The sequence below is a fragment of the Paramormyrops kingsleyae genome, chromosome 2 (assembly GCF_048594095.1).
Source record: "Paramormyrops kingsleyae isolate MSU_618 chromosome 2, PKINGS_0.4, whole genome shotgun sequence".
NCBI lineage: Eukaryota > Metazoa > Chordata > Actinopteri > Osteoglossiformes > Mormyridae > Paramormyrops > Paramormyrops kingsleyae.
In genome coordinates, this window is record NC_132798.1 from 18,660,670 (window position 1) to 18,676,180 (window position 15,511).

Here is a 15,511-nt window from a genome sequence, read left to right on the forward strand (position 1 = left end):
TAAAGTTCAGAAACGGAGAGTCTTATACAGAGTGGCCCTCCCTGATCTCCAGCCCCTGCCCCCCCATGCCCATTCCCCCAGCCCCCGGCCCCCACGCCCTCCATGCAGTGCCGTTACGGATATGCATCCTGGACGTTTGAGTGGATTGCATTTCATTAGTGTGATTCGAGCAGACAGCACTAAGCTGCTGTCGGCTGTGCTGACAGCTAATTACAAGAATGAGGCTTGTACACTGATAGAGAACAATGGTCCAGGATGAGCTGTGGCGGGCCGGGGGGGGCGCATGCATGCGTATGTACCCCCCCGCGCGTGTGTGTGTGTGTGCATCCATTTTATGCATGTGCATTTACATGTCTAGAGTTGCTGCATTTTCAGATTCATTTTCGAAGGCTTTTTTTTACGGCAGCACATATCTATTTTCAGTGGCACAAGATTTCCAGAAAGTCCCACATCGCTCGCCTTGCCCCATCTCCTGAAGACATGCCCTAAGGGTTTGCTCCGCTCTGACGGGGCGACCGCACACTGATCTGTCTGCCTCCATAACTCTTTTCATCTTCAAATGATCGACATTAGATCCCGGCGAACATTTACAGACGCTGTCGCCACCACGCCGTCGCTTCCCCCCTTAAAGGGGAATTAAGTGGATTAGTGCAGACGTCAGTAAACCCTGCTTGCCGCCTCTTCCAGGCACGGGAGACCGGATTCTGCCCGCCGCGTTCTTTAATCACAATTCTTGTGTTTATGACGTTTAAGTTTTGATTTAGAACGAGATGCTCGTCGTCGGAAGATCGAACAGCTGACGGTAGTTTGATCTGCCCGTGTGTCCTCCGGCATCGGAACCACGCCCGGCCGTCAGGCTCCCTTGCAGTCAGGCCCGCCGACACCCTCAGGAATTCTGACCAGGGTATGTGGACGTTTCTCTTCCGTCCAGGCTGGGCCTTTGTTCTCACAGCCGCCCTGTAGCACGGACCCCCGGCTCCATCCCGAAAGCAGCGTTGTTTGGCCCTACTCCTCCACGTCACCTTGGATAGTGACGGTGAGTCGGCAGGACAGGTCCCTCGCCCCCCCGGCCCGTGACAGCAGCGCCGGGGCCCATGTGACAGGTGTGCTGGGTTTGTTAGTTGAGTTTTGTTGGCTGCGAGGCCCTGCCAAACTGGCGGCGGCGGCTGAATCCCCGCCCTGACGTCTGACAGGTGAGCTCCTCGCTGTGTTTCTGTCTCCTTAATTGTCCCCCGCGGTCCCACGTCCCCCACAGCTGCGCGGGTCAGTCGCCTCAGCCCCATCTCTCCAGCTGCCCGGGCTTGGCTCCAGTCCCCCCCCACCTCCTCTCCCAGGGGCGCTGGTCCCAGCAGGCCAATGGGCTGAGGTGTGGCTGGTGCGGAGGCGTGGCCAGGAGACGGTTACCGCGGTTACCGCATGCTGAATGGTCCTGCGCTGCCTGGAATCTTAGACCCTCAAGAGCGAATTCAGCTTCCAGGGGAGCTTTGGGAATACATTCTAAAACGCCAGCGCTGGAGTTGGGCTTGTGAACGAGACCCTCCTGTGTTTACACTGAGGGTTTGCTAGCGATTTCATTTCTCCCAAATGAAACAGAGACACTCAAACGAAAACAGGAGTGCTCTGGACATAGGGGACACTGGGAAAGCGATAGATCAGCCTGAAATAGCCAGAATTTCCAGGCCGTGTGGGGAATACCACACTGCTCCCCCGGACGCTCCATGACGATGGGGAGCGCAAAGGTGACTGTGGCGCAGACCAAGCAGAACCCTGTAATCGCTGGGCTGTTTTCGGGCCCCGTCATACGCAGCAGCCGCCAGGTAAAGTGCCAAGCAGGCTGGTTGTTCCTGGGAGGGAGTCCTGAGTCCGGGGGGGGCGTCTCGCTCCCTGGCACGGGCTTCCCGGCGTGCCAGCTGCGTCTGGCTAGTGCCACTTCCCGGGGCCGTGGCTCACCAGCCGGATCCCCCCCCCCACCCCCACCCTGCAAGTTCCTGGCACGTGGCCCTGGGGAGGGACTCGCCACCACCTCGCCGCTAATTAGCTGCCCCACGTCTCAACCTTCCACCAGTATCCGTCAGCACAGCTGAGACACACCCCCCCCCCCAACACGTGCAGGTTTCATGTGGATGTTGGACACTGTTCATCTTCACCCCCCATTAAGTTACCCGTATTATATTATATCCCTCAACATGGAAGGGCCCCTCCACCACTGAAGAAATGTAGGGTCCCCTTTAGTCATCCAGAGATGACTTAAGGACATGGAGGTCATAAAAAGTGTGGGGAAAATATCCCATGCTGACCACCCGCCTGTTGTGGTGGGGGGGGGGGGGGGGGCAGATATAGGTTACAGAGTTGAGAGCTGAATATCCTTTCTTTAGGCTTCTGTGCCGAACCTCCTCAAAGCTACCATGTTACTGGCACAACACTGCCATCCAGAGATGACGTCGGGTATTGCCGCTACACACCATTAGCTAACGGTTACCATGCACCGAGCCTCCAGTACGTGTCTATTATTTTTGTCGATAACGATGAAAATGAACAGTATAGATACACCCACGGCGTTTCCAGATTCGCCCGCTGTCCGCTTTGTATGGAAATCAGCGCACGCCGTCGACGAGCTGTTACATAGCCAATAGGATCACTCGTGTTGCTGCCTGTTTATTGGCATGAGGTATCGGACGCGCACCCAGCGCCCCTCATGTGGTAGTCGGGCGCGTGTTCCACCGCCTGCTTGGGGTAACGATTTTCAATAGGTCTGGCTTTCGGCTGCAGCTTCACTTCAGTCAAGCGTCTATCGATTTCGGGCAGTAGCTACCTCCCACAATGCCACGCTCCGGGGAATGGGGCGCGGAGGCTGGGGGCCGGGGGAGTCGTACATTCTGCTGGTGTCCAAGTGCTGGCTTCTGGGCGGCCCATCCTCCAAGGAGGTTGGGTTGGGAGGAGGAGGGGGCTGAGGTTTGCACATGGCCCCCTGACTTTGAGGTGCATGATGGGAAGGCGGCACACCTTGGGGACGGGCGACAGCAGGCGATGGGTGGGCGGGTCGGTCTGATCGCCCGGGAAATGTCTCCATCACGCCGGCCGCGCGGTTGCCAGGGATGTGGCGTCAGGGGCCAGCCTAAACAGGCAGGCGGTGGCGCGGTGGGCGGGGGGGTGCGGTGCCCAGGCCTGTGTAATTGTTAGGTGCTCAGGTGTGCGGCTTGTTTACCGGGGAGTGCCGCGTGTGGCTCAGCGCCCCGGAGCCCGGTCCGCTGTTGTTCTGTGCCGGAGATTACAGAGCCTAATCATTAGCCCAGATAAAGCACAGCTGATGCCAGGCCTAACCCCCTTCGCTCCTAATTAGCCCCATTAACAAGCTCCCCTGATCTCCGCAGAGGGGGCTGTCTCTCCGGGAGCACAGGTAAAAATACCTAACGCAGGTACAGCCCCCGCGTCTGCAATAGCAGCACCTGCGGTCGGCCTGGCACGCACAAACAAGCGGCGTACTTAGAAGCAGGGTAGAAGCCCATGGGCCCAGACCAGCGATCACCAGTGCCCCCTGCCTGTAACTCCTTGATCTGTCGGCCCGAGGAAACGGGGAGAGGGGTGGTTCTTAGCCTCTCTGTCCCTACCAAGATGGTGGGGTCTCACACAGGGGAAGTGTACCATGTAGGCTGGGTCTCTCTCCCGGGAAGTGTCACTGCCCTTGGGTGAAGGGGTCCCATTGCCCCGGCAACAGCTAGAAGCAGACACCCTTCCTCTTGCACGGCGGCCCAGGGCCTCGCGTACGCAGGGCTGCATGCGGCAACAGTTCCTCCCTGCCCCAGCCAATCGGCAAGTGCATTTCAAAGGCTGCGATTCAGTCTTTGTCAGCCTGTGAAAAACTGAAAGTTCAGCACCCTGTGTTAGATGAAGCTGAAACACCACTTCCCATACGGACACGTGGTGAAAGAAACTTGCTGCTGTTTTAGCTCTATGGGTTAGTGATTTGTCACACTTTTGTTCAATCATGTGACCTGCCTGTTTACAGTCTGTGTGACCAAAGCATGCAGATGAGAGTGGATTGCGGTCATTCATTGTACTTTGCAGGGGGGTGGGGCTGGGGGCCCAGCTGGAAAGGCAGTGTGGAGAGCGAGGCCAGTGTGCTCGGAGCAGTCCCAGGGAGCGGGGCCCCCATCGGGCCCCCGTCAGGCCCCCCGGCTGGGAGGACAGGCCGCCCATCTGCTAAGTGTCACAGGGAGTTAGCGCACAGCCGTCCTCCCGCGGACACCCCCCGGACCTGCCGGCCGACTGTCGCCAGGACAACCCGCGTGCACGCACCGCTAGCCAGCCGGCCGGCCGAGTACCCCCCCCCCGGGCAGGGTAGTATCTATTTAGTATCAGACTCCAGGGGCAGTTCCTCCCAAAAAGGTGCTAGCTGGAGACTGCCACCCCTACAATGGCGCCACCTGCTGTCCAGCAGAGGCCACCAGCTCTCTCAAGTCCAGTGTCAGGAAAATTGCTGGAGTACCCAAAAGGTCATGGGTTTGAATTTTAGGATACCTGTATTTAGGCCGGGAACAGGGCCCATATGATGCCAAGACCCACTCAGCGGCAAGAAACATCCAGAACCCGGTGGCAGACTGGCGACCGCAAAGTCACATGGGTAACTGACACAGGGAACCGTCCTGACACTCAGCTCATTATGGAAATTTATGACTATTGATTAAAGACTAACCTCTCTATTCTCCCCTGGGGCTGGGTGACCATGCTTTTCACTGCACACTGTGTATATCACAAATAAAATTTTGATTTGATTTCACTTAAGCAGAAATGATTAATAAACATAAATTTATATACAAGCTGGTATATAAACAAAGGAGATGTAGAATGAAGCAGATAAAATTAGCAGAGATTACAGACATCGTGTGTGTGTAATGGGGGGGCAGCCATCGCCAGACTCCACATGACAGGACAACTTCACTGGACTCACGTTGCCTTCATGTAATAGGTTAGGGTTCCCAGATATCTGAGTACTGGGCTACTAAGGTCATCGGTCACTCACACCTACAGCCTGATTAACATTAGCGCTTCAAATTGATGCACATCAACCAATCAGCCGACGCCACCTTTGTGTCCCGCCTCATAACAAGTGCCGATGAGATTTATATCATATTTCATTGAATTAGTTGATCACATCTATTATTTTTTTTTGTTTCGTTTCCTCGCAGGACATGCTAACTTTTAGCCTAGCCTAGTGTTCCGGTACGTTAAAGAATTAGAAGCGAATCATGCGGTTATTAGCATTTTGCTGCGTTAATTGGTGTGTAACTGTTGCTGAGAAACCACCTCAGTTAGATGAGTGAAATATTACCACTGGCCCCCGTAAATGGCTAGGAAAGCTAACAGCGTGCACATCTGCAGGTGTGGAGCAGGACTAGCACTGCCGCCCATCCCTGACAATGCAGCGTCTTGCTGCATCTTACACAGCAGCTTCTTGTCCAATACAGGAAGATCCCACACTGTCGGGCTCGACTCTGGTCCACACACGCATGCACATGCATTCACATGTATGTAGCAGTCTTATTGCCTTGTAAATATACTATAGCGTTTGCAAACCACCCCAATGCTTTTTATGTATTTAATTTTAGGTTTATAATGGAATAATATAGATTTACCGTAAGATTGCTTGCCCGAGTGTTAGAGTCTGAATGCGTCACGGCAGATGCGTGAGAGTTACAGACCTTTATTATAAGGGATGGCTGGTGACCGTAAGCAGGACCTTCTGCAGAACTTCACCAACCAGCATGAACGATATAGAGTACCCAGCCAGAGATCCCTAACAGCTGTACTGTGAGCATCTTTAATGTCATACTGGACCTGCTGGTGGACACGAAGAAGCAGAGAGCAGAGGTGACCCTGCATGCAAGAGGAGAACCAGCAGGTCCCCAGATGGATAACCAGTCATGGTTTGGGCGGGTGGGTTGAGCTCTGAGGTCGAGGGGACAGACTCAAGATCTCCACGGCGACAGCAGGAGGCAGGGCATGGGATCGACCCAGTGAGATGCATCTTGCAGCAGCACGGCTTCCTCATCCTGCACCCTGGAATATTTGGGAAGAGAGAATACGGCCATTTCTGAGCAGCCGGGCCTGACAGGTGAGAACTTCATTCGAGTGGCAGTCGTCTGTTGAATGGAGGGGGAGGGGGGGGGGGGCGTCCTGTACGTAAGGCCTCCGAACGACGTTGATGACTAATTATCGCGGAACCCAGTGGCGTCCCGCCCACGAGCGGCCCATCGCCGCTCCAGCGTGTCTGCGCTCTCCAAGGAGGCCCACGGGAACCCTGCACCCGCCTGCCGTCCATCGCCTGTCCCCCTCACCGGATGTCACATGCACTGTCCTCCATGTCCCCCCTGTCTCTGCCCCCCCCCCCAAATCCACGCATTGTCCTGAGATTAATTAAACGCCGCGTCTGGGCGGCTCCGTCAGAGCAGCCGTCAGCTCCCCCGGGCCTTGGCAGACAGCGACTGGTGGGCGTCAGGGACCGGCCGGCTAGCGCTCCCAGAAGGCGGCGGAGCGCGGCGCAGGATCCGGCGGAGCGTCAGCCCGGCGGCAGGCCACAACTGACAAGGCGTCAGCGCTCCTTATTTACGGCCTCCGCCGGGTCCCGGCGCCGCCGCCAGCGCGGTATTATTAGCCGCTTACGCTAAAGAGCCGCACGTCAATCTCCAGAAAATCACCCTCCCCCATGCTGCCCCGTCCCTCTCGCAAAATCCCTCCGCCGATCTTTGCATCATCTCCACCCTCCAGCAGTAACACGGTGCGGCCGCCTTGGGGTCAGCACCTCCCCGCCCACCAGGGCCAGACGGGGGGGGGGGGTCTCGGTGGACGACGCCCCTAAACTGAGACACACTATCAAAGTGACAAATATTTGCATAGCGAGTTTTCTCACGGGTGGAGAGGTGAGCGCTATGGCGTGTTAATCAGCCTAGCCACCAAGCTAGAGCAAGGGAAGGTGGGGGGGGGGGGGAGAGAAATCGCACTCTGCTTTCTGTCTGCTCTACGTGACAGATTCAATATTTACGGACGGGGGTCGGCAGAGGCTTCACCCGCCCCAGCTCATTCAGCCCAATTTGTTTTCTGTCTTTATTTCCCTGCTCCCATGCAAAGTCCATCACAGGCACACACTCCCGCCGTCAGACACAGTCCATCACAGGCACACACTCTCTCCGTCAGACACAGTCCATCACAGGCACACACTCTCTCCGTCAGACACAGTCCATCACAGGCACACACTCCCGCCATCAACACAGTCCATCACAGGCACACACTCCCGCCATTAGACACAGTCCATCACAGGCACACACTCCTGCCATTAGACACAGTCCATCACAGGCACACACTCCCGCCATTAGACACAGTCCATCACAGGCACACACTCCCGCCATTAGACACAGTCCATCACAGGCACACACTCCCGCCATTAGACACAGTCCATCACAGGCACACACTCTCTCCGTCAGACACAGTCCATCACAGGCACACACTCCCGCCATCAACACAGTCCATCACAGGCACACACTCCCGCCATTAGACACAGTCCATCACAGGCACACACTCCCGCCATTAGACACAGTCCATCACAGGCACACACTCTCTCCGTCAGACACAGTCCATCACAGGCACACACTCCCGCCATCAACACAGTCCATCACAGGCACACACTCCCGCCATTAGACACAGTCCATCACAGGCACACACTCCCGCCATTAGACACAGTCCATCGCAGGCACACACTCCTGCCATTAGACACAGTCCATCACAGGCACACACTCCCGCCATCAGACACAATCCTTCACAGGCACACACTCCCGCCATCAGACACAGTCCATCACAGGCACACACTCCCGCCATTAGACACAGTCCATCACAGGCACACACTCCCGCCATCAGACACAATCCTTCACAGGCACACACTCCTGCCATCAGACACAATCCTTCACAGGCACACACTCCTGCCATTAGACACAGTCCATCACAGGCACACACTCCCGCCATTAGACACAGTCCATCACAGGCACACACTCCCGCCATCAGACACAATCCTTCACAGGCACACACTCCTGCCATTAGACACAGTCCATCACAGGCACACACTCCCGCCATCAGACACAATCCTTCACAGGCACACACTCCCGCCATTAGACACAGTCCATCACAGGCACACACTCCCGCCATCAGACACAGTCCATCACTGGCACACACTCCTGCCATTAGACACAGTCCATCACTGGCACACACTCCTGCCATTAGACACAGTCCATCACTGGCACACACTCCTGCCATTAGACACAGTCCATCACTGGCACACAAACACCAAAAAGTGTTTTTGAACTGTGAAGGAAACCCGTTTAAAGACACATTGCAGTGTGGCACTAAGATGTGACAGGTACCGGAGTGTGTTTGCATGTTTCTCCTCCTGTTTTCTGTTACACTCCTAGTTGTCTTTAAAATTGCCCTGTGATGATATCCAGTCTATGGTGTTTCCTGGGGGAGGGGGGGGGTTGTCATTGTGACCCTAAGCTGGTTAAGAGGTTGGGAGATACATGAATAATTCCTCTTTTTTTGTAATGAAACTGTTTGCCAGCCATACAATGACTGCAAAGTACTCAACTGAACAGAGGAAAGCCAAAACCAGCATGGCAGAACACGGTATTTTTATTACCATATTTCTCTGTATGGCAGTTGCTGTGAACACTGTCCTCTATAACAACATCTACCTGTTATGCAAAACAAATACAGAACCAGGTAATAAAAAAGAAGATAGTCTGCAGCTATGTGATCACTGAGCATGACAGAGATTACCAAACACATGGCAGATCACAGGCATCAGTCTGGTTATAAACTGCATGGAGGTCTATTGTTGACCTCATGGCTTGAAGTGCAGTTCAGTGCTTTTGTGAAGTACGGGAGGACTGGCCATGAAAACAGGGATACTCGCTCCCTCACTGTTTAAACATGAATGCTGGACAGGGGATGAGACTTTCCAGACAAAGGGGAGACATTGAGGGCTTTTGGGATAGGGGGACTCATCAAGTCTTCAAGGCAGTCTGGTGCGGTGCCATCGGACGCCCTGTGTTCCAATATGAAGATCCTCGAGGTTTAAAAAGGGATCAGAGTGGCGACCAGTGGAGGGAGGGAAGGAGCCCAGGACCAGGAAGCCTTAAGCCAAAACTATTCTGAGCTACAGCGTTCTGGAAAAATTGCAGACATGCGACAGGGTACATATAAAGTCCAAAAAGGAGGTCGTTACAAGGATTTTCAGCAAAGTTGATCGCAAATAAGATAAATTGATCCCAAGGGTAAATTGTGGTGTCTACACCAGTGTGGTCCTAAGCTGGAGACAGGCAGAGATGCTGGGGGCAGTGCTGAGGCATCCGGGAGAGGATCAAAACATCTTTAAGCAAATTAAGATCATGACATTACATTTAAGAAAATATAGATTGTTTTTTGTTTAATATCAGAAGAAAAGCAGTGGAACCAACAAAGAGCCAATAACCTGTTATGTGGCCTATCCTACGCTATAGGCGAGAGCACCCAGATCAGTCACTCTGCCCCCGAGTAAGCTTTCTGTGCTGCGAGGGCCTGCAGGAGGGCCTGCACAGAGGACCGGGTGAACTACGGTCCCAAAACAATACTCTGCAGATTCATTAATTAGAGAAATAAAAGCATCCAAAGCAGCCAGAATCTTAAGTACATCTATGGTGCATTAAGCCGGTAATTCTTACATGTATTTATTAGCACAGTAATGATCTTAGCAGACTTGCTAATTGGCCTTGGGGTGTTGGTTACATGGGCGCCCCTTCTGGCCTACAGATGAGCCTGCACCGCAGGTCTCAGTCATGGGAGGGGGGGGGTGGCTATATTAGGCAACCTGCAGATGGGAAGTGAGCCCAGTAAGGCTGTTTCGCTGCCTACAGCCTTTGTTACAGCTTGGAGGCGGGGCCGTCCTACAGGCCTCTGAGAGAGAGACTGGGGTTCGAGTCTCCAGGGGCTGTCACAGTGAATCTACGTGAACCCACATTAACAAATTTAAACAAACTTCGCCGGCTCTGCTCCTCCGCCTAGACACATGAAGGGATTCAGATGCGGTTCTGTGTTCCCGACTCCCAGCTTATATGAAACGCTACTCGTTCAAATTTAAAAGCAGCTGCAAAAACATCGCGCTGTTCCGGGAATGTATATATACTTTGTTCTCTGGTTTGCGGAGTTCAATTCGTATAATAAAGCCAATATTCTTAAGTGACAATAAACAACTGAAGCGTGAGCAGAGAACCCTGTTTCCAGGGTTGAAAAATATTCACTCAGCATTATAAGCCCTGGAAGATTTCATCACCTATTCTATTGCTACCACACGCTACCGGCAGTTTATTCATTTTTCTCTCTCTTTTTTTACATTACTGAGCTTGCCATATTCGGTCAGCATTCGGTGTGCTTTATGTTCTAAATTTCCGCCTATATAACAAAGTAAAATTTAAAAACATGCTGAAATCGTCCATATGCGGTAAACACACGTAGCTTCCTGAAAATATTCCTCCCATTCGGAGTTCAATGCTGTAGACTGTAATACTGCTTATGGATCACAAGGTTTAAAGTTCGGCGCAAGTAAGAGCGATCTCTCCCCCTAATCCCACCTCTAACCCCACCCTCTCATCGGGGGAGTGGAAAATAACCAATTAATCAAATCACATTGTGAAAGATGCTGCAATCGCTGGCTCAGTGTGGCTAGCAATGTCAAAATCAATCACAAATCTCTCAAATATTCCCTTAATGTAATGGTTGCTGGTGTCGCTTGCCTGACCCACCATACATTTCGTTAAAGCGTTTTTGTTAATGCATGACCCACTTAAACGCAAAGCTAGTAAGATGAATTTTGTAGCGAGTGAACGTTTGGCGAAGGCCGAAACAGACGTCCGCTGCCCGTGGGGGTTCAGCAGATAGGAGCAGAAAAGTCCATCCATTCCATGCGGGGGGTGGGGACCTCTTTACACCGTCGCTATGCGCATCCTTGCTTGTTATGCATTTACAAGTCCTTCATTTAAACATCATTATCTAAAAAACAGGAAAGCTGTGCATTTCTCCATATCTTGTGATTAAAACAGGATTATTAATGCCTTAAAGAAAGTCTTCCAAACGATCCACACGTTTTGGAGACAAAGAATTGTACCTAATTATACCGTGGAAAGCCACCGAAATACTGAGCAGTTAAGCTCGCCGGCTACGCTTACTTAAAATTCATTTTTAAGGCGGTAAAGATATTGCGTGGTTTACATTTTTTGACATTTCCAAAATAAAAATAAGCTTACAGAGTGGCTGCCTAAGGCAATAAATTGTCACTGAAGCAAATAAATGAGGAAAGAAATTTTAAAATTTTATGCGTTTTGTGTTGGGCAGTGTAAATTGCAGGAATGCGCGGAGTCAAAGCATTATTACTGGTTTAAAAAAATCGACAAACTGAACAATGAAGTTCCTTCAAAATAAGTGTACAAAGAAACACACAGTAGTTCATATTTAAATGTTTTAATTAAAATAATTTATTTTTAACGTTGGAGTATGAAAGGCACACACTTAGGGACCCAACTTTCATACACACAGATTACGGCTAAGGTCTGTGAGGAAATACAGACTGTTGACATAATTAGCCTAATCTTTTACTTCTCTGTTATCATTAGCACTGAAGCGCAACAAATTCTCGCTGCTCAGCATCATTTCCATTTTAAGTCTTATTTCGCCAGGAAACTCCGTATACCGAATGTGACAGTGTATGACTGCGGGGCTGTTTTGCAACTTCACTCCTAAGTACTTCACACTAACAGCCCACTAAATTAGAAACTACAAAACATGCTCCACTTCCGGAGGAAAAAAATCGCTGCTGTGCTGTTTTAATCCAATACTGCATAAAAATCTAATGCTCTACCCCTTCGACGAAACTGGCTCAATTTAAGTAATCAAGCTGTTAAAATGTATATTTAAGAAACATAAATAGAGCAAAAAAAATAAAAGCAGGTTATTCTAAAAAGTTTACAATTATCAAGTGTACTGCATATTGAGTTCAAACTAATAGCGAAAACAAACAGCAATCATCTTCGTGACGTCTCCATACACACCACATTCTGTTTTTCACACCGACCACAGCCCCACCGTAAGACAGGGCAAGAGAAAAATTATCTGATACTCATGCGTGTTTCTCTGCACGGAAATCTTTAGTAAAAGGCGAAAGATTTATGCGCTTTGAAGAGAAACCAGAGTTACTAAAACAACACACTAAGCCGGGGCTACCAGGTGCAGTACACTATATTTCCCGTTTGGGGGGTGAACGCCGAGATAATATATTTATATTCAATATCTAAGATACTTAGACATAATATGCACTATATATCTAATAATCTTTGTTTTGTATTGTTACTTCAATGTTTATGTTGCTAGATTTCCACAAAAAAGCGACTAGTGCATGACGGGAGGTTTATGCTAATTTACCTACAGCCTTTAGAGTTACTAATAAATAAAAGACTTTCCCAAACAATTATACGTTGAATTGATACGTGTATTTTAACCTGAGATACTAATTAGTCAACGAGGCTATAAGATGCTGAGTTACAAGGTTATAAGGCTGTTGTTTCGCAGATTGCATTTCACCCTGTTGAGAACGGTGGACACTGGAGCTTCAAAATAAAAGCCCCTTAACGTAATACAGCGGAGCGCAGGCGTAAGGCTAACACTTTTAATTGTTCATCGAGTTTTAATATTCATATGCAGAAAAACAATGGAAAAAATCAGAAAATCATCATCGAAGCATAAATTATAACTGATTCCACATACAAAGGGCAAAAATACATTTTACTTTGTGTGGAAAGCAGACTCCACTCTAGTAGTAGGAGCGAAGGTGGCTGGCTAGCATGTAGCCTACTATTAATCACAGGACTTTAACCAAGCTGGAACGAAATAAAGGTAGCGGGTTCAAACCAATCGGTTTTTGAAAGACGGATTAAGAAGTAACGATTGTTCTTGCACCACTGTTGCATATCGTAGTATTCAATGATATAATGAATGAAACTTTGTCATTATACGTTCAGTGCCATGAAACGCTGTTTTGCTCTCTGGTCGTGAAAAAGTTCTAGCAAAGACAAAAAACAGCGGTTTTACGTGGGCAAGCCGTAATCAACTGTGCGCTTACCCCGCTAAGTCTATCAGGAAGGTCCGGTGTAAAACACCGTTAACTCTGTGAAGCAAACTAACACCCAAGTGGCATGTTTTACTTGTTTCTTACCTTTCTGACAAGCATCGCTTCAATACGTCACTTAACGGCGTCGTTTAGAGAATTAGAAAGTTCACACGCCCTCGCCTTCACTATAGCAGTAAAACATCTATCCCCCTGGTCATTTTAAGCTTTAAATTCACAACAGATTGTAACATTTCCAATTACTGGTTGTTATTTTGAGAGCTACCCAATTTTAGCGGAATTGACCAAAATTTCTCCGTGAATCCTATAATTAACAAGCACCTCTTCTCCCCACTTACTTAGCACGGGACTGGGGGACGATGAAGGACGCTGGATTGTCTCTTGTATGTTTCTATATGACTTTGTCATCCAACAGTGAATGAAAGCACGCAAACCGCGTCCTTGGTCGCCATCCGAGACAGTTGACCGACAGTCGGGATGGTTTAATGGTTGCGTCTATATGGTTCAAGACAGGGATGGGTATTTATCTTAAGTTTCAAACTAACAAACCGAGGCCACAAAACCTTATGAAATGCGTTCCCTTACGTCATTATTTGTTATGTTTTATAAATTCAGAATTTTGAGGTTAAAACGAGAAAGATGGAGCGGTGGACGGAATCATCCCTCCCCAAAAACCATACCGCTACCATCTAATCTGCAGCGCCGCCTAGCGACTAGACATGTGAGAAAAGATGACATGTGACCCACTGATAACGTGATGGGATGATGATTCCTCAAGGAAGTTTGGTCTTTTTTTATTATTATTAATTCGTCATTCAGTATTTTATTAGTCGATTATGAGATTTATATGCTTTATATGAACAAAAATAATATGGTAATATGTAAAATGGTTTTAATATTTGTTAACTACATTTTTATTCAGCATAGATATGTGAATACATAGCTGGTCATATTAAGAATAAAGAACATGATTTTGCTATCTTAATGAGTAATGGTGGTGTATTTGTATTATCTTAATTGAGATTAAGAGTCTGCGTGGAAGGACGCCAGGAACTGTTGGTTTTGTCTCGTTGCATCGCGTGTGAACATGTGTGTGCGTGCATGCGCACGTGAGGCACTGAGCATCGCTAACGGACCGTAACGCCTTTTGCCGAGTCAGCTCATGTGCGCACTGTGCGTCCCACTAGTGGGCGTTTGTTACGCTCGGTTTCCTGTCACGCTTGCTGTACTGTGCACCGTTGCATGTCGTTCTCAGCACCCAGTCCAGCTGAGAAGACCTCAATGAGCTAATCGCTGCCCCAGGTGAGCGCAGTCTTCACTTTTGATGTGCTACCTGGTTGCACTCACAGGGGACGCAGTGGCCGATTCAGAAACGCGTAGCTGCCTGCACCCAAACATCCCTGGTCCGCACAGAGGGAGGGGTTTTCATCGTTCGACCGTGGGGGTAACCATGGTTTCCAGGCACATCATAGGATAAGACAATGCGGCAACTGGTGACCCGTCCGTCGTTTTCACATTTGCATAACTTAGCAGACGTTTTTGTCCAAAGCGAGATAGAATGAAGGCTGACGATACATAAGACATCACAGGCGTACAGCTGTCAAGGAGCCTTCTGAGGAAGCGGAGCCAGTCGGCTGAGCTTCCAGTGAGTGACCAGAAATCAGGGCAGCTTGTGGGGACAGTAGCTCCACGAAGGTCAGCCTTAACCTGGCATCAGAAATGATAAATAAACACAAATTTCAGCCTGGAGAGAAAGGAGTGAGAGGTGGAGCCTAGGTGCAATATAGAAAAACACTTCAGAGTGGAACAAGTCACTAGGGCAGACGGCAGCACAGGGCTTGTTTGTGCCTCTCCTTCGCTTATAAGTGTAGAAGAAGAGCGGTGACAGCGGCAGTCTGTCTTCATCAGCGCGCTCAGGTGGCCGCCATCACCCTCCCTGGCACTAATTGTCTGAAGATGTGGGGGGTGGGGGGTGTATGACACTGGGAGTATGAATGTCTAATTATTTCTATTTCCTTTTTTTTTTTCTTTGCACTTGCCTGAGATCTTTGACCCCCCCCCCCCGAATTCTCTCTCTATTTTCTCTAAGGCCAGTTGGGGATCCCTGCTCTCTCGCTGGGCCTTCCCACCTCTGTCTGCGAGGGGCTGCGTAGTTCGTTAAGAAGGAGGAAAGCGACAGTCTGTCTCGATCTAATTTAAATAAAATGGCAGAATTCCATCTTAACGCAGCTCTATACCTTCCGCTGCAGTTCAGAAGAGCGGCGGATAATTTTCCAGTTAACCAGCCAACTGGATCCTTTTTCCAAGAAGCTCCCT

At 50.0% G+C, this 15,511-nt stretch overlaps 1 long non-coding RNA gene and 1 other non-coding gene across 2 annotated transcripts; both read right to left on the minus strand.

Annotated features, from left to right (window-relative positions):
• Positions 1 to 5,795: 5,795 nt before the first annotated feature.
• Positions 5,796 to 13,506, minus strand: LOC111858707 (uncharacterized). The gene is made up of 2 exons (XR_002841659.2): positions 13,283 to 13,506; positions 5,796 to 6,057 (listed from the first exon to the last, which is right to left on the minus strand). It is a non-coding gene; the product is annotated as an uncharacterized lncRNA (long non-coding RNA).
• On the minus strand, positions 12,149 to 12,266 carry LOC111858780 (U5 spliceosomal RNA). The gene has a single exon (XR_002841678.2). It is a non-coding gene; the product is annotated as a U5 spliceosomal RNA (small nuclear RNA).
• Positions 13,507 to 15,511: the final 2,005 nt, after the last annotated feature.